The sequence below is a fragment of the Thermobia domestica genome, chromosome 11 (assembly GCF_964235325.1).
Source record: "Thermobia domestica chromosome 11, izTheDome1.hap1.1, whole genome shotgun sequence".
Taxonomy (NCBI): Eukaryota; Metazoa; Arthropoda; class Insecta; order Zygentoma; family Lepismatidae; genus Thermobia; species Thermobia domestica.
Genome location: NC_137464.1, coordinates 219,990,830 through 220,010,551, shown reverse-complemented (window position 1 = coordinate 220,010,551; position 19,722 = coordinate 219,990,830). Strand labels below are relative to the sequence as shown.

General features: G+C 36.2%; 1 protein-coding gene across 6 annotated transcripts in view; it reads right to left on the bottom strand.

Annotated features, from left to right (window-relative positions):
* LOC145664758 (uncharacterized) overlaps window positions 1-19,049 on the bottom strand; it is a 67,786-nt gene extending 48,737 nt beyond the window's left edge. For 3 of the 6 annotated variants that reach the window (XR_014127516.1, XM_081731692.1, XM_081731697.1), the window contains exon 1: window positions 17,118-17,265. The gene's annotated coding sequence lies outside the window, so the exon portion shown is untranslated. Of the gene's footprint in view, window positions 1-7,847; window positions 7,962-17,117; window positions 17,266-18,378; window positions 18,398-18,909 lie in introns of those variants that run through there. The other 3 variants (XM_081731693.1, XM_081731696.1, XM_081731695.1) reach the window with 3 other exon arrangements.
* Between the last annotated feature and the right edge of the window lie 673 nt (window positions 19,050-19,722).

Below are 19,722 nucleotides of genomic sequence, written 5' to 3'. Positions count from 1 at the left end.
GCCATTTATTTGTAACGAGTCTGGTATCCGGTCTCTGTTCTACCAATAAGTATTCTCCTGGAGACCTGGGACTTACCTTGATAGGACGTTGAAGGACCTCTGCAAAAAGGGATTACAAATTGTTTCAAAATCGCTCGTTGGTCTCAATGATGAGATGAGCATTAGGCGCCGAGAGGTTCGGATATCTCGTCTCGAAAACCCCACGGACGATCAGACGGTCATCCAGACTATAATGCACACAAATATCATTCACACACAACAAAAATACACCGGAGTATATAACACTATACTTATTTATTAGAATACTATTAAAAGAAATAACGAACAGAAATGGTCACAACACTTAACACTGAATATATATAATAATTTCCACTATCAAAATCGCACTTTACATTTCACTATTTTGTAGCCCTTTTATCACTTTGAATTATATATAGGAGAGTATGACTGAGATTTCACTATAAATGCTTTTCTCACACCATCGACGCACTTGGAGGATTAGCCGGGGTAATCCTACGTAGTAACCTGGTTGCTACTCCAAACAGTCCTGAAGAATCGACGTGAGTCTTCAGCGAAATAATCCCCGAAGTGGAATGCTGATGTTGGAGGGCGCGTTTAAAACTTTTTCGGCGCACAAGGTTTATGAACCTGGGACTTACTGATTGGGGCTAGCCGTAAGAAAACGTCCTTCACCGGCTAATAGCTTGTGCCCCTTAACACAAAACCATACTTAATTCCCGACGCGACGTGCGTAGTTACGGCTTCCAAACCTGGAGTCAAACTCCCCGAGCACAAAGGTTCGAGATGCGAGCTGCAATAGTTCACAGAAGAATGTTGAAAGTTCATTCTAAAAACCACTCAGGTTAAATCACCTGTATGCACATGCAACCAGAATATGGAAAACAATTTATGTTAATTTTAGTCCACTGGCCACGACGCACCAGACATTGCGATAACTCGGGCGTGAAAAAGAGCAGATAAGGAACTGGAAAAGCAATGTAGTTGGTGCCACTCTGATGCTCGAACATCTGGTCTACTCGGACCTGCTCTAATCTATTGCAATATTTCCATAAACGATTAAAGAAAGCACTTAATTCAGTTCCAAATAACTGCAGAATATATACTGTGCATAATAATAAGTCAGGGAGAAACACTGAGAAGGTTCGTCACTCACGGAGCGTTCTCACCAGAAAGCAATGTTTTAAATATATATATATGAAAAAAAAAAAAAAAACAATGAAAGACTTCTTTGTTCAGTTGCGTGGGAAAGAAGCAATTCCTACCGAAGAAAGAACTTATTTGCGTCGCAGAATTAAGTATAAATCGAAAGAATAATCACTGTCTTTACGAAATAAACAGAGCGTCCACAAAAAATACTTCTATAACCTGGTGGCGGTTATAATAGAACATGGAAATCATTCAGGGGGAGGTCTAGGGGTTTTCCTCCTGATAAATAAGAGTTCTGGATTTATTATAAGCTAATCTATAGGATAGAACTTATTCCCCCCCTCCAAAGCGTTTATTTCCTTAACTGAAGATGTCTTTTTTTTTTTTTAACGTTAATCCAAGGAGATCAATGGAGAACATACAAATACAGTGAGCGTAAAGTTTTTTGAGTTTGAAACGTGTTTCTAACTAGATTTGAAATGAAATTTGCAACGACATATGATAATGTGCACACTCATTAAATTTTAGTACTTTCGCTACCTCACGCTAAGTTTTCTTCTTTAGAACATGAAACCATGTTACATATTCAAAATTGATCGAAATAACTCTATCATTTACTATAGAATAACTGCTAGAAGAGCAACTTTAAGAAAATCCAATAAAAATCGAATTTGTGCTTGGCTTCTAATATGGATCTGAAAATAATATTTACATGTATTTGTCAGGCGTGTTTTATGAAACAAAAGAAAATCTCCAGTCATGACTGCTGGCATAGAGATTTGAATCATGGGTGTAATAGGGAATGTTTTTCCTATTATATATTACATAGAATTACTGACTTCAATGTTACTCTACAAAATTGTTTACGTCCTTCTTTCTAGAAATCGATATAAGCAAGTGCCAATGGTGCAGAGCGTGTCGCACGAAATGTGGACGAGGCTAGTGCTAGTGGTGAGGCACCGCGGCCTCAACAATGAAATTCCATAGTTGTATGTTTAAGAATAGAACATAAATGCTTAGCCTGAATGTTATTTTAAGTAGGAATATAGCTTTAAACATACGTAGAAAATTTAAACAAACTCAATTTTGTCCAATAAAACCCACTGAGCTAAAAAAAAAAAAAAATAAATAAATAAATAAATAAATTGGTTTTTCACAATCCAAGTGACACAAATTCCAGACTCTAAAAATGATATATTGATAAGCTACCATTCAAGTGGGAAGAGGTTGTGAATGGCCAGGGAAATTATCTTAAACAATAAAATAATTGTCAAGGTGAAAATGATATTGCTCTTTGACAGAAGCTGCAAAACGGACAGCTTTTCGTTAGACCTTATTGAAGCGAGTGTCAGGGAAGCTTTTACCACTCAATTTGATTGGCATTATATTTAGACCCTGTGTTCTATGGTAACTCTTGTAATACCCGAATTTAAACCAGCGTTATGATAAGCTGATTTAAAAAAAGACAAAAGCCCAGTGGGTTTTGTCACGCAAAATTTGGTTTTATTACATTTTATACGTACATTTAAAGCCTTATTACTACTTAAAATACCATATTCATGTTCTACGGTACACATGAAACAATGGAACCGGTGATTTAGTGATAGAGCTTTCACGTCTGATGCGTGGGTTCCTTGGTTCGATCCCAGCACTCACCAATTGGACTTGTTCGTGGATAAACACTGTTCTCACGGTTCTCTTGTTTCTTCTCACATTTGTCATGCCACTATTACCATCTATGTAATTATCTATCGTCTTTAGCTTCGGTACTAATCTTTAAAATAAATAAATAAATAAAGGAATGCGTAAGACCCATCCGTGTTTATGGGATATACTTTGCTCCACTGACTCTCACTTACATTTTGATTTCTAGAAAGCAAGAAGCAGACAATTTAACAAAGTAACATCGAGGTGGGTAATTCCATATAATATGGAAGACGAATTAAACTCTCTCTCACACTCAGGATTGAAATTCTTCGGCCAGCCGTCCTGACAAAAGACTCCTTTTGTTTCTCTCAAAACAGACAACATTTGGGATAATACCCCAAGTTTAGGAGTCAGAGATAAAAAAATTTTAAAAAGTTTTATTAATCGATGTTTTTTAAAATAGAAAAGTTTGTTTCTTTTTGGACAATTCTTTTTATTTTTTTTCACTACTGTGAGCCTATGATAATTGAATTATACGCTAGAAGAATTCGAGAGTTTCCCGATTCGATTGCTGTTAGTGTTGAGACGTAATTTCCTATTTTAAGTGAAGTGTTTTCCATCTGTAAGTAACTGACATATGAGAACAGACATTTCATTATTTGTTTGAACTAATAGGCGAATATGTACTACAAATCAAAGGGAATGTAATTGCATTGCTTTTTATTCTAGACTAGCTGAAAATCCTGTTCTTTGCACGGGAAGGATTAGGTTTTTTGAAAATAATTAAGCTCTCCCCTTCAGAATACACATATGAATGAAAGTGTATGTATTAAAATCTCCATAAGATATTCTATTTTAGAAATAAATTTTGAACCTTAGGATACACCATTTAATCAAGGTTGCATAATAAAATCCCAGCTTGAGATAGGTACTAATTATGTTCAAAAATTCATTTCAAACTGTTTAACCGTTTCTCGGTAGTGCGGTCAAAAACAACAGGCATAAAGAAAGGAAGTTTAGAATAAGCTCTCTCTTTCTCCTTTAAAAACGAATTAGGAAAAAAAAAAACGCTGGAACATATTTCCACTTATTTTTAATGAGGAGTTTACATACCAAGTCTCATTTTCCTAACGTGACGGGCTCGTGATATGTGTATTTACATAAATTCTGACTCCCTCTTCCCCCTTACAATACCCATTTCAATCAAAGTAAAATGATAAAGTCCAAAGTACACCATAACTATATCCAGAAATTCATTTCAATCGGTATAGCTGTTATTCTGGGATGTGATTACAAACAAGATCCTTTTTATTTTTATATAACAAATTAGAGTTGAATATTGTTACAACGAATCTGGTAGAGCATAAATAAAATTCGTTACCCAAACTTTTTTTTTTAACGTTATTCTGTTTTGATGATGATCCCTTGATAAATACGTACATGTTTAAAGCAAATACTGAAACTAGCATGTTCTGAGAAACACGATTGAAAAACTAATTATCATCATATTAAAGTTATCATTTCAATGCAAGCTTTTTTTTATAGGTGGGGGGGGGAGTGAGGGGGGAATTCCAACCACCCTGAAATATGTTTAAAATTTTGGACAAGTAGAGTCCTGTATTTCGCGAATTATTGCCTACGAAATTTCGGGTTGGACTTACAAACCCGTTGCCGAAGGTAAATGCAGTGTGTATTTATAAAGAAGATTTGCTAAAGAACGACCATTTTCTACTGTAGGGAAATTTAATAATTCAGCGGGATTATAAATTAATAATTTAGTAGAATCCGGGGTTGCAATTAGTGAGAGGGGAAAAGATCGCCTCAACAATGCATAAAATCACTAGTTATACTCGAGAAGTCTCTTAATGATGAAGTGAGAAATTACAATTTATATGACTAAATTTCCTTTTTGGCACTCTCTAAATTTCACCTTAAGTAATCTAACAAGGGACATCACCCAATTGTCCGGCTCCGATTTCAATGAAATTTCTCTAGCTGATAGAGGACATATATGTATTATTTGCGATGACAGAAATTTTTGCCATGGTGCATGTTTTCTATTTTTTTATAATTTTTAAAAATTGTGATGTGGTTATTAGAGATTACTGCAGAAGTCCCTTACTAACCTTTGTAAACGGAGCGTTAATGAAAGTACAACCCTGTAGATACATATAAGGCTTAGGGGGAAGTTGTATGGTAGGTATGACCTTGACGGCAGCCATCTTGAAATCCACCATTTTGAATTAAGATCAAGTTTTTTAAATAGGAAGAGGGTAATATGATACATAATTTCGGGCTAGAATTTAATCAGGAAGACAACGGTGAAGCTAGTTTTGAGATACACTCAGTCGGGGAAAAGTTAGAGGCATTTAATTGTTCACTTACTACGTGCGAAAGTCCTTTACCTCCGCTTCTAACCCGCGTATTACTGATAATAAGTGGATAAAAACTTCGGTAACATATATTATGCCTAGAGGGAAGTGATACGATAAGGATATCCTTGACGGCAGCCATCTTGAAATTCGCCGTTTTGAATTAAAGTGAAGTTTAAAAAATGAAAACCATAGCATGTGACATCTCATTTTAATAGCAAATTTTCCCAAAAAGCCAATGGTATTCTTATTTTTGTTCTATAATTAACCAGTGTGAATTTAGGACTGCTTCTAATGAGCACCAAACGTCCATTATTCGATTTTTCAAATTGATAACACTCCTAATTTTCACTGCATGTTTTAAGATTCCAACTGGCACTTTGCAGTTGTTGCCATGGTTCATGTTTTCTAAATTTATTACATTTTTTTAAAAGTTGCGATTTGTCAGTTCATGAATAGTGTTGGGATAAGCATCCAGCAATCTTTCTGAATTTTGAAGATTTGCCATGTAATTATTTATTTCCTATACCTGCTCTTCAAAAACTCGTTTACTGACATGAATCATCGCACAATGAAACAACTCCAACTTTGCATTCAGGTAATACCGAAGACGTGGCTTGTGCAGTAGATGAGACGAAAAATCAAATGAAAATTCACTTCAAATAGGAAAACGAAATATGATTGTTGTGTAAATCAAGGGTCTTTTGTTTTGTTTTATATTTATTTCTTTATTGTATATTTATTTATTTATTTATTTTCTATGGCAATTTTTTAGCTAGTCAGACAAAAAAGGCATTCGTTTTCTAGCGATTGCTGCCGATGATTCATGACTAAAATTTATAATCAGTATTAATCGGGCACTCAATTAAGTCACACCTCTTTATAAATAAGTTGCCTGTTTTCATATTTTGCTCATGGTACAAACAATGTTGTGGGAACAGTCATATAATGCCTCTTTGATATTTTCTAGCATTGCTGCTGTTTCTTTAATGTTGTATTTATTAAAAATATTTTATTGTTTGTCGTTTGCGCAACATCTAGGCTACATTTCGTGACAATTTTTTGTTCGTATAACACCAATTTGTTATAATTTCATTTGTATTTCTTTACGTCACGTAGGTCCATAGGTTCTTTTTTTCATGTATTCTCGTTTAAAATAAATAACTACATTGCAAGTCTTCAAAATTCAGAAAGATTGCTGGATGCTTATCCCAACACTATTCACGAACTGGCAAATCGCAACTCTTAAAAAATGTAATAAATTTAGAAAACATGAACCATGGTAACAATTGCAGAGTGCCAGTTGGAATCTTAAAACATGTGGTGAAAATTAGGAGTGTTTTGGGAAAATTTGCTATTAAAATGAGGTGTCACATGCTATGGTTTTCATTTTTCAAACTTCACTTTAATTCAAAATGGCGGATTTCAAGACGGCTGCCGTCAAGGATATCCTTACCGTATCACTTTCCTCTAGGCATAATATGTATTACCGAAGTTTTTATCCACTTATTGTCATTAATACGCGGGTTAGAAGCGGAGGTAAGGGACTTTCGCACGTAGTAAGTGAACAATTAAATTCCTGTAACTTTTCCCTAAATGAGCGTGTCTCAAAACTAGCTTCACCATTGTCTTCCTGATTAAATTCTAGCCCGAAATTATGTATCATATTACCCTCTTCCTATTTAAAAAACTTGATCTTAATTCAAAATGGCGGATTTCAAGATGGCTGCCGTCAAGGTCACACCTACCATACAACTTCCCCCTAAGCCTTATAAGTATCTACAGGGTTGTTCCTTCATTAACGCTCCGTTTACAAAGGTTAGTAAGGGACTTCTGCAGTAATCTCTAATAACCACATCACAACTTTTAAAAATTATAAAAAATAGAAAACATGGACCATGGCAAAAATTTCTCTGTCATCACAAATAATACATATATGTCCTCTATCAGCTAGAGAAATTTCATTGAAATCGGAGCCGGACAATTGGGTGATGTCCTTTGTAAGTACGGAAAGCAGACCCATTTATACAATTAAATTTTTACAATACCATTACGCAAATATTAATGCATTGTCTCAGATCAACATCTATTGCATAATTCCCAGTGAAAGTGATGAGTGAAATATTTCATCACCTTTCATTTAAAAACTTAGTATTCGAATAATAAAAATTAGGACTAGCAACACTGGCAAGATTCTAGAATACTGGTCCGCATTCATTCAGTTGTAATAACGAAAGTACTCAACTTGGCTACTAACCAGCTTTCACTAACTATCGCTCGCTCGGCATTACTATGTGAAATGAGTATTGAGCTTTGATAAAGAATGGAATCAACCTAGCTACAAAGCTACCTTCACCTATGTGTGCGGACCAGCATTCTAGAACCTTCCCACCAGGACCCTCCGAAAAGAGAACATTTCTCTCATTTTCCTGGAAACCTGCATGGATAACTTTCAGAATCTAAAACACAGAAATGATAAGGTAAAAGAAGGCATCTGGTAACCTTATTATGTAAGTTAGAAAACATAGAGTAAACTTTAAAATTGTTATCCTTACTCAGGCACGAGCAATTACACTCTATTAATTTTCACAAAATGGATCCAAACTTCCCTAACCCAAAGCTACCCCGAGCCTATTTTCTCCTCCCCGTGCTCTACTATACCTGAAGCGGTTCTATTTATCGGTGCGCAGCTGGACTGGATTGTCAAGTTTCCAAAAAAATATTCTAGCCAAGGTATCTTTTCTAGTAGGTTATTCGTGCCTGCTCACTGTACACTGTAGTGTTGCCAAAACATTGATACATAAATTCACTAAATGAAAGATGAAGTAACTTCAATTTGGGGTAAAAAGTCGTTAAAAATTAAAGCCATAATACCTCCGTCACAATTAACACTATAAAGTACTAACATCATACGATTTATAAAAATATACAAAAATTAGAAGTTGAGAAAGGAATAAAATATATCTCTAGTGATAATTTCCAGGCCTCCCAGCAGGACATTGAAAAAAATATAGGACAGTTTGGTTTATAAAATAGTATATAGAGGGTAGCCAATTTTAATTTTTCCACGGAAATATCTCGAAAACGGTTGAACATAAATAAACTGAACAAAAACTCAAATAGGAAATACCATGGGGCAAATCGAATGGTGATGTCGCTGTGCCTCCCAGGGCCGCTTTTCGTGGGGGCCCGGGGCCCAACTTTAAAATTTTAAATGGAAACATGGGACGAGTGACACTTCGTTCGATAGATCTCTAAAAACTAAATAGCGATGTGGCAAGAAATTTTCATATCGGTCACCATATTCAAAATGGCCGCCAAGATATGTTACCTGTAGGAGATAAACGTCCAGTATCACTAATATGAAAACGGTTGAACGTAAATGAACCAAATAACAACTCAAATAGGAAATGCCATGGGGCAATTGGAATGATATTGTCGCGGTGACACCTAGGGCCGCTTTTCATAGGGGCCCAGGGCCCGACTTAGAAATTTTAAACTAAAATATGGGTCAAGTGATACCTCGTTCGATAGATCTGCATACACTAAACAGCGTTGTGGCAAAAGATTGTTCATATGGATTATCATTTTCAAAATGGCCGCCAAGCCATGGTGCCTGTATTAGATAAAACGTCTAGTACCACTAATATGAAAACGGTTGGAGATAAATGAACAGAATAAAACTCGTATAGAAAATCACAGGGTATTTATCATTCCACGCCTCGAGAATAATCCAACGGAGAAAAAGATTATTAAAGTATAAGTGACATAATGCTAAAGAGGAAATCTAATTCTTAGAAAATTATCTTTCCTCTCTCCCTTCGTAAGTGGGTGAAACGAAAATGATTGGTAAAATCTCAAATGAGAACCCCACATTTACTTGCAATAGATATGGTTTGTTTGAAACACTTGTGTGTACAAATGACTGGTACTGTAATGAACCAATATTGTGCAGACGACTTTTGAGCAAAACCAACGTTTGTACACATTTTTCTAAAATTGCATTTTTCGACAAATCTTTTTCGCATTTCAGTTGATTCATTTTTGCACAAATCATTGCCTACAATCAAAATGGAAGGTACCATTTGACAAGAATTTTACCTACTTTCTTTCCATTACAGACATTTATCTCTTATAAAAACACATTTCAGATAATGTTGTTGTGTAGACACAATTTGCAAAAACTAAGGTTCTCATTTGCAATTTCATCGTTCCTTCCCATCCCGCTTCACCCACTTACGAAGGTCGTAGAACGATAGTTTTCTAGGAATTAGATTCCGTCCTTTGCAGTATAGCACTTTTACTCTAATCATCTTCTCCTCTGTTGCAACATTTTCTAGCCGTGGAATGATAAATACCCTCTGTGATTTCTTATAGGAGTGTTATTCTGTTCATCCGTTATTATCTTCAACCGTTTTGATATTAGTGACACTGGACGTTTTATCTGATACAGGCACCATGTCTTGGCGGCCATTTTTAAAACGGTGACCTATACGAACAATCTTTTGCCACAACGCTGTTTAGTGCATGAAGAGCTATCGAACGAGGTATCATTTGACCCATATATTCGTTTAAAATTTCAAAGTTGGGCCTGGGCCCTTATGAAAGGCGGCACCGCGACAACATCATTCGATTTGTCCCATGGCATTTCCTATTTGAGTTGTTGTCTGGTTCATTTATGTTCAACCGTTTTCATATTAGAGGCACTGGACGTTTATCTGATACAGGTAATATATCTAGGCGGCCATTTTAAATACGGTGACCGATATGAAATATCTTTTGCCATATTGCTTTTTTAGTTTTTAAAGATCTATCGAACGAGGTGTCACTCGCCCCATGTTTCCCATTTAAAATTTCAAAGTTGGTCCCCGCGCCCCCACGAAGAGCGGCCCTGGGAGGCACAGCAATATAACCATTCGATTTGCCTCGAGGTATTTCCTATTTGAGCTTTTGTTCAGTTCATTTACGTTCAACCGTTTTCGAGACATTTTCGTGGAAATATTAAAATGGGCCACCCTGTATGTATACAATAGAAGACACATTAGTAATGCAACTGGAAGTATTATTTCTTTAACGATACCACCTATCCATACATTCTGAATTACAATTTTCTCATTACTTTTTGTTTTTATGATTTTCGTACAAACAATGGAATTTGCACAAGGCATTGAAAATAGTCAAAACTAACAAAAAAAAAAAAAAAAAAGCTCCGATGTTGTTTATTTATTTATTTATTTATTGAACAAATTCCCAGATACAGCATAACTTTGCCATTTTACACAGGGACATGCTAACAAAAGAAAGAAAAAAACAAGATAACAATAACAACAACATAGAAAAAAGAGTGTAAGAGTAAAACTATTCCGTCAAAGCTCGCTTTATTGCTCTTTCAAACACTGGGTAGCTCGAAAATATGTCCACATCAGTTGATACTTGATTATAAGAGTTTGGTATTCTATAAAAAAGAGACCTCTGTATAACAGCCAACCTAGGACGGGCAAGATGGAATAGGTGGGTATTCCGGGTGATGCGGGAAGGGACACGTAAGGATAGTTCCTGAAGTAATATTTCCGATCTCAAGTTTCCATTAACTATTTTATGTAGATATTTCAGGTCAGAGATAGTTCTGCGTACTTCAGGAGTCTGAATATTAAGATGTCGCAAGAGTTCCTTCTTAGATAATATTCGAAGTGCAGGAACACGAAAACGGACTATAGCGATGAAGAAATTGAGAACAGAATCAAGTCTGGAGAGATGTGTAGGTGCTGCCATGGCCCATACGGGAGAGCAGTATTCGATCTTGGGCGCTATTAATGTCTTATAAAAAGTTGCTAGTGAAGAAACAGTGCGTAGTTCGGTGAATCGATAAAGAAGTCCCAACATGCGCATTGAATTCTTTAGTATTGAGGAGATGTGGTCAGAGAATGTGAGTTTTGAATCAAAGATGACACCAAGATCATTATGACTAGCAGAATGTGTGATAGGGGAATCGTTGATATGGTATGTGGAGGAAACAGGAGACTTTTTCAAAGTAATAGTAATACTGTCACATTTCTTACTGTTGAGTTTCAAGTGCCACATTTCACACCAGCCTGTAAGGTAATTTATGTCTTCCTGTAGAGCAGTTGTGTCATGGAGACACGATATTTCTCTGTATAACTTACAATCGTCAGCAAAAAGCAGAAGGCCACTAGGTTGAGCTGATAAGTGCGTGTAGAGATCATCCATATACAGGACAAACAGCAGAGGCCCAAGTATAATCCCCTGAGATCACGGGTTGGGGGTTAGAAGTCGCCCCTGAAAGAACAACTCTCTGTTTACGGTCCTTCAAGTAGCTTGTGATTAGAGAGAGAAATTTGCCATGTACATTAAATCTATTGGAGAGTTTATGAAGAAGATGAATGTGACTGACAGAATCAAAGGCCTTCGAGAGATCAAAATAGATAACATCTAATTGAGTATTGTTATTCATACATTTGACTGCACAGGAAAGAAGAGTACTTAAGTTTGAGAGACTTGAGCTTTTCGGTAGAAAGCCGTGCTGAGAACTATGGATGTAAGGTGAGGTGAATTTAAGTAGCCTGTCTTTGATTATTTTTTCGCAGATAATTGATATTACAGAAAGAAGAGATATTGGCCTATAGGAGGATACATGATCTTTAAGTCCTGATTTATATATTGGGGTCACGTGAGCTAGTTTCCAACTGGTGGGATAATACCCTTCCTTGAAGCATCTATTGAATAAGATAGATAGAGGAACCGTAATAACTGAAGCAGTTTTGTTGAGAAAGAGAGGACTAATTTTATCAGGTCCAAGTGATCTGTGTGGAGATAACGATAGCAAGAGAGCCAGAACTTCGCCCGGGGTGGTAGAGAGATTGGATAAGGTGTCCGAACAGATGGAGCGGAGAGGGGGAAGATGGGTTGTAGAGGGAAGGGAAGTAAATGTTTTGCAGAAGTAGTTATTGAAGAGGTCGGGTCTTTGATCATCACTCGCTTCAGTATTTTCATCTTGAACTGTTGCCGGTATGCCCGGAGATTTTGTTCTAGATTTAATTACAGACCAAAAGACTTTAGGGTTACTAACAGTAAAATTACCAATTGAGTCCATGTATTCAAAGTATTTACGCCGCTGTACCTTCTTGGCAAGACTTCTAATTCTAGCAAAGTTTTTGTATGTGTAGTCACTCGGATGTGATTTTCATAGAGTCCAGGCAAGCTTTTTGTTTTTAAAAAGTTCACGAAGTTCATTGTCGTACCAGACCGGAAACCTGTTCGATTTTGATGCTTTCACCGGCACAAAGTCCTTTATGGCTGAGTGGACAACAGATGTAAATAAGTCCACAGCGTCGTCAACAGTTCCTACCTCTAACAAACACCAAGGAAACAGTTCAATAGCCCGGCAGATGTCACCCCAGGGGGCTTTCTTCCAAAGAAGTTGTGACCTACTTTTGAGGGGCTGGTTTGTAGTAGTGGAGGGGAGGAAATCGAAAGAAACATCCAAGGAATCGTGATCCGATGGAAAAAGATTTCTGCATGGGACAACACAACGAGGTTCTAAGTTAGAGAGAATATAGTCAAGATTGCTATTATTGCGGGTATTATGCATATTATGTTGACCTAGACCAAGTCCATGAATAAAATTGTCCATGAAATAACTGTCGTTTCCATCTTTAGTGACGCCATGCTTGCTGTCCTGCCACGTGATGGAAAGGTTGAAATCACCCAATAGGATGACGTCACCGTGTGACAACGCATGTAACAGTGAGTCATGGCAAGCTTCTAAGATGTGCTGGGGGGTGTTCTTGTGCGGCCTATAGAAGCACCCAATGAACACAGAACGACGCTTTGGAATAAATACTTCCACCCAAATGAGTTCACAATCCCGTTCGAGATCCAGTCTTCTCTTGCTCTTCCACTTATTATTTACACAAATCATCACTCCACCTCCACGAGTTATGCGGTCTTTACGATAAATGGTGAAATTATTTGAAAAGCTCATTTCACTGTCGTTCACTGATTCATTCAGCCACGATTCGGTCACTGCGAAACAATCCAGTTCCCTTATCTCACCTAGGTTCAATGAGCACTCAAGTAATTTGTTTTTAATACTACGAACATTTTGATAATATATATTGAAAGCACTGGTGTAATATGGACAGGGTGGGCCAGGGTTTACGTGAATATCACCACAAAGGAGGAGAAAACAAACGAGAATGAGGCACTGTTTTTTTGCTTTTGACTCATACCTTGGCACAAAATCACGGGTAGTTCCTCCGTCACTGTTAGCAGTACCAGAGAGAGCACATGGCGGTCCTCTTGGTATGAAGGCAGCAGCAATAAAATGAAATGATCTTCCACTACACTTCAGTCCATGTTTCATTGGCAATGCTTCACTTGGGAAAGTCACAGCACCGATACTACATGAAGACAGTAGACCACGCACATAAACACTACACACAACCACGAAAAAAAGGTAAACAATAAGAGCACCACTTTGCATCGACTTCGAGCTTGACGCCATCTTGCCTAATAATGACGCGTTAGAATTCAGAACATATACGTAGTACCTCAGAAGAAAAAGAAATAGTTAACTTTTATTTATAGGATTACCATGGTATTTAACACTTTTTACATGTCGTTATTCATACATAATTTTAAATACATAAATTTAATTAAAGTACCAAAAATATTAACTATTTCTCTAAATTCCTACTATCGTTCTAATTCTTTTATTTACAGATGAGCTTAATTGAACATATGATGAACTTCAATTTTGACATAGGGGCGGTGGCTCAGTGGTAGAGCGTTCACCTCCGGTGCTTGGTGTCCCGGGTTTGATCCCAGCTCGCGCCGTGTGGACTTTGTGGTGGACAAACACCGTGCTCGTGGGTTTTCTCGGGGTTCTCCCGTTTCCTCCCACTTTCTTCATTCCACCATTTTCACTCATTTCTCATTATCACGTCTCCTTTAGCCTAACCGGCATAACCGTGGGACGTTAAACTTTAAGATTTCATTCCATTTTTTCAATTTTGACATTATTTTTCATTACTTCATATCTTTCTAATGATGAAAGAAGATAGATGTTATTTATCTGTAATGAAATGTTTGAATATAATTAAACATTGACTTATTTGATCAACGTATTTCCTTCTGAAATAAATAATGTAACAGCATTTCATTCATCATAGCTCTGCGAATTATAGTTTATATACACTTCTAACAACTGTTATTTAGAATAAATTTCGGGACATTTCCAGGATTTTCACAATTTTTCTGCTTTCCAGAACGTTTGCATGACACACTTTTATTTTTAGATTTTTCAGGACGCGTATGAACTCTGAATATTATGTACAGCAATACTGGACGGTGCTGGGATATGTTGGTGAATATCAATACACCCCAATGCTTAGCCAATACTGCTGAAAGACAATGCTAATAGCTTGCATTATAAGAAACTCGAGCACGGCAAGGTTCCTCAGTTAAGCTTCATTGGGGAAAAATAAGCACATAGGAAACAAAGAATGGCATGGGAAGATGGGAAAAAACAAATTTAAAAAATAATAATAGTGAGGATTAGTGATTAGTCCCTCAAGATATATATATATATATATACTACGACGCATTTAGCATATTGCTAATACATAGCAATTTAAATCATTACTAGAACTGCCCTTGGCTTGTATTTTTAATAATTCAATCACTGGAAAATATAGGAAATAAAGGACAAGATTAAAATATAGGACAAATCTACATAAATTTCCAAAATATACGAAAAAATAGGAAAACAGGACAGCTGGAAGCCCTGTGATTTTATAAGATTTCAATATCAGGGGTACGAAACGGTGCGAAGGGAAATGGTCCAGGGATATTTAGAAATTCTGAGGGGCGGCGAATTTCACCGCAGACACCCCATCAAATCGTCCCTGCCTAACACTCACTCCAATTTAAGGCTCTCTTCTACAGATAATTTGCTTGCTATTAATGCTGCATTACTTGTGTCTCTAAAAGGAAGCTATGCAAATTATAGGACGCTGAAGATTAGAACTGTTCTCTGTTAGTGAGAAAGAGGTAACAGAAAATAAAGTATGATTGTGAAAGGCGTGATAACGTTTTATGTTTGATCAATTCCTCTTTGCTTATGCTGGTTAAAAAACAAAAAGAAAGGAAAGAAACATATTCAAACATTGCTTTAAACTAACAGTGTTTGATTACAGAAGGACAAGCTACTCGCAACACAAAAGTCGCTACATTTGTACGAACTCGCCAATTATCGGCATTACTGCTGTATCGCCGAACCATATGAAAATCGAAAAAAAAGGGAACATTATTAAATTTCTCCCCCAAAATATTAAGTTGTGACCCTAGTTCACTTGGTAGTGATTATCGTATAAAATAGTGTGCACGTATGACATAAAACTAGTGCCAAAACACGGACCAACTTGTGCCAGGTTGCCACTAAAAAGCAGAGGCGCAGAAGGTGGGCCGAGCGGAACCGAGAGAGCTGCGTCCATAGGGAGCAGGCGGATCAGCGGTGGTGGGTATACGCATAAACAATAGTGGAAAAACTTTATGTCATAGAATGCATGGCTTGTGTTGCACGGCTTTGGGGGAAACACTGAGTGCAATCCAGAAAGTACCAAAATGAACTAAAATAGATTAGGTCTGCTTAAATGTTCCTTTTCTTTTCCGTAGTTTCAATTAGTTTCTATATTTACGACAAACGTTCGCCTGTTTAGCAGACCATGTCTTTCACGCAACTGTAACAACTGACACTCTTAATTTTTGTACAACTCGATAAAACTCAAACACGATATGAGACAATCTTGTCACTTACGCATCATTCCCACATTCCCTTCTCCATAAATCATAACATGTGTACCTCTCCGCCTCCACATATTGTGCCCCTTACAACTTTAAAAACAATTAACAACAGTAAGTATTTTCTTGACTTTAACTATTCCCTTCACCTGACTTTGACTCACTCTTTCTTACAAATCGAAATAAATTCTCCAATTTATTTGCTAAATTTTCTAAAATTGGTCCGGCGACACATTAGTTAACTCGAATCATTTAAAAATCGTCCAAAAAGCCGCTAATTGTAAAGATTATTGGATTAACTTTACAATGCCCTCTTCAACTGCTTTACTCACTCAGTAATGAGAAATTACACTCTGTTACTTTTATGAAAATGGGTTGGCATATTTTTGTTGGATTTGGGGGCCAAGAATTTTTATTAAATAAGTTAAAATTCCTTATTTTCGGGTTAACTGCGGTATCGCCGGACCAATTTTAGGAAATTCACCGGGTCAATTGGAGAATTTATTTAAGTTTGTGAGGAAGAATGAGTAAAAGTCAGGTAAGCGGAATACTAAAAGTTAAGAAAATGATTGTATTTTCTGTTTGTTTTTGATGTTATACGCGGCATTGTATGTAGAGGCGGATGGACTATTTCGCGGAGAGATACACTTGTTTTACTATACGGATCAATAGATTGTAAAAGGGGCAAGAAAAATTTGGGCAAGTCTTTAATTTGCCCATTTCATGTCGAGGACTGAACCCAACTAACCCTGCGGGGCTTCTAACCCGTTCCTCCTCCTACTACTACTACTTATATTATCGATCCGTATAGTAAAACTACACGCCTAGTAACGCAATCTAACCAAATATAACCGAATGCAATACAATTTGTTATTTTTTTCGATTTTCAAATTGGTCCGGTAATACAGCAGTAATGCCTTATTTTCTTGGTATACTTTCAGTAAGAAAGTTTAAGAAAGAAATCGTTCGACATGAAAGCAAAACCATTTCACACACTTGCACTTTCACTTTCTAAGTGCGAGAAAAGTCTACAACATCCATTACCAAAATGTTAATAACTTGCATATTAATCCCCCTTATATCCGTTTAACATAAATGAACCATACTTACAAGAGGGACAATGATTATAAAATTTAAGACAAGGACATTTCTATATACACGCGGTACAAGGTTCAAAAATTACACATCCTTCTTCTTCTTCAGTTATCAAATTTCCTTAATAAAAAACGCTTGCTTCCTCTTCATCTTTATCAAAAATTTATTGAAACTTATTATCTACGGCTACATCTGTTGAGTTATGTCGGCCAATGACTAAAATTGTTTTGTGTGACATTTGATTATGGACATTGGAAATAATTAAAAGTGTGCGATTAAAGCGCAAAAATAAGTAAAAATGGTAGTCATAGGTACGGATTAACCGAATTAGCCTGTTTCCGAATAATTTATCACAGTAATCAAAATGTCTACCTCACTAGAATTATTTTAGAAATGAAAACTAAAATGTAAAGGTCATAATCAGGAATAGAAAATATCATAATTGAGAAAAGGGTCAATATAGGGAGAGAAGTTCAGTGAAAGAAAGAGGACTAAGTGCCCAGATGGACAAGAATAAAGATGGGGAAAAGTGAGAAATGTGTAATGAAAAAGAAAAAGTGTAAAGCAAGAAGTGAATATATGGACAAGTAAATGCACAAATATGATAAATATAGGTGTACTGTACAGGGGAGTAGAGATATGTCCTTTTCTGACCGCCCTGAGGCGATATTATTTTAATCGTAGCCTTTTACGCTGTATTATGGGCTTTCTAGCGCCGCGGTGTTGCCAAATTATGCCCTAAAGGGTTGAAATTCCCTATATTTTGTATATTTATAGTGTAAATTATGCAACATTGTAAGATATAATTTAATTAAATTTTGATATCAATTTAATTAACCCTTTAATTAAACTCCTATCAAATTGATTACCCCTTTAATCAAACAGCTATTAATTTATTCAATTAAAGATGATTACGTAGAATTAATGTAATCGCGTATGATGATATATGTACCGTTATTACCTTATAGTGGTATTTAATTACAAAAGGGTTTAATGTATTATTTTGGATTGATAACACGTGTTAGATGGTGCCGTTGGCGCCATTACTGTCTGGTTATGCCGCGACTTTCCTTTATACTTTTGCCGCCCGTCCGCTTCGTATATTACCGACTGCTGCGTTGTATTGAACGTTAGTTTTTTCGCTGGCGCCATTACCGTTGCGCCGCCCGCTTTGAATTTTGCCGCTCGGTAGCCGTGGATGCTAATGATATTTTCCGGCACACTTTATATGTTTATACAATATTTTAACTTAAGTAAGAAGAGAAAGTTTACTTACCTTTGATAATATTTTGCCGATGGCTATTTCCTGGTTGTTTGTTGTTGCAGTTGTATATAATTTATGTCCATATCGCAGTGTTGTTTGTAATGAGAATAATTACACTGATTTTTCCATAAATAGGTAAATTTTTCTTTTAGGGATGTTTTGTAGTGTTGCAGCGAAAACTAATTAGATTGTTGTTGACTTTAGTTTAGCGTTTCTTTTAGCAGTGAGGTTATATGAGACGTGGACATACTGATTAACGTGGAATCCGAACCACATGAGCTTCCGCCGGGAATAGAACCCGGGCTGACCACGCCAAAGTTGCGTACGTTAACCGATTAGCCAGGGAGGAGCTCTACAGTGATTAGACTACGTATAGTTACCTATAATATAATTTTTACGTAATGAGACCAAGCCCTAATTATGAATTATACTTTAATTTTTACTAGATTAATTATGAATTTACCTTGAACATTCTTTTATTTATATAATTGGAAATGATCAATATTAATTAACCTATAATACTTATTATATGTATATACTTACGTATGAAGAATTGAGCGTTGCCGATTGTGGTTTTGATGGACGGATTTGTTTTTCAATATGGCGGCGTTGCGTGATTGTTGAACAGAGGTTCCTCCATAGTAGGACTCTGAAATGCGAATGCGCGCGTTTTGCTTGCATTGTCGTATAGATTGATGGTAATTAAAATTGTGAAGAATTTGGCTGGGCGAAGTTGCATAGTTTAACATATTATTGCATTATGTGATTAATTTATATTATTTTTTGTTTTAGCATGTACTTAATTATTATAAAATTGAAATAATAATAATAGATAACGAGACATTTTGATAAAGAAAGCGGAACCCCACAGTACTACGATATGTACAACTGTGCTACCATCTATTGGCAATAATTACAACTTTATTTAACAGCCACGTTATATGGGAGACTGATACAGAATGAAGGGGGAGACTTAAGGTGAATTACATGAGATTTAGATGTACAAGAAAGAGAAGAGAATAAAATAAATAGAGAAAGCTATTATTGTTTATTGAATTGAAGCACCATTTAAGCGTAATATATTAGTTTGTAATGAGGTTATTAAATTAGGTTTAACTGGATACGTATGCACTTTGTAGGGTTGTTTATTATTTATTTAGGATTTTTATTTAATAATATGGTTTGTAGAAGTATATTGAATTGCTATAAAATAGAACAAACTTATATTTTATTTGTATAGATGTATTTAAGATTATATTCGGGTGCAGTTTTAGTATTGGTTTGCGTTAACGTAGTGAATGTGCGGAACGGCACACGATGGATTTGGAATGGGTGGAGTATTACAATTTACACGTT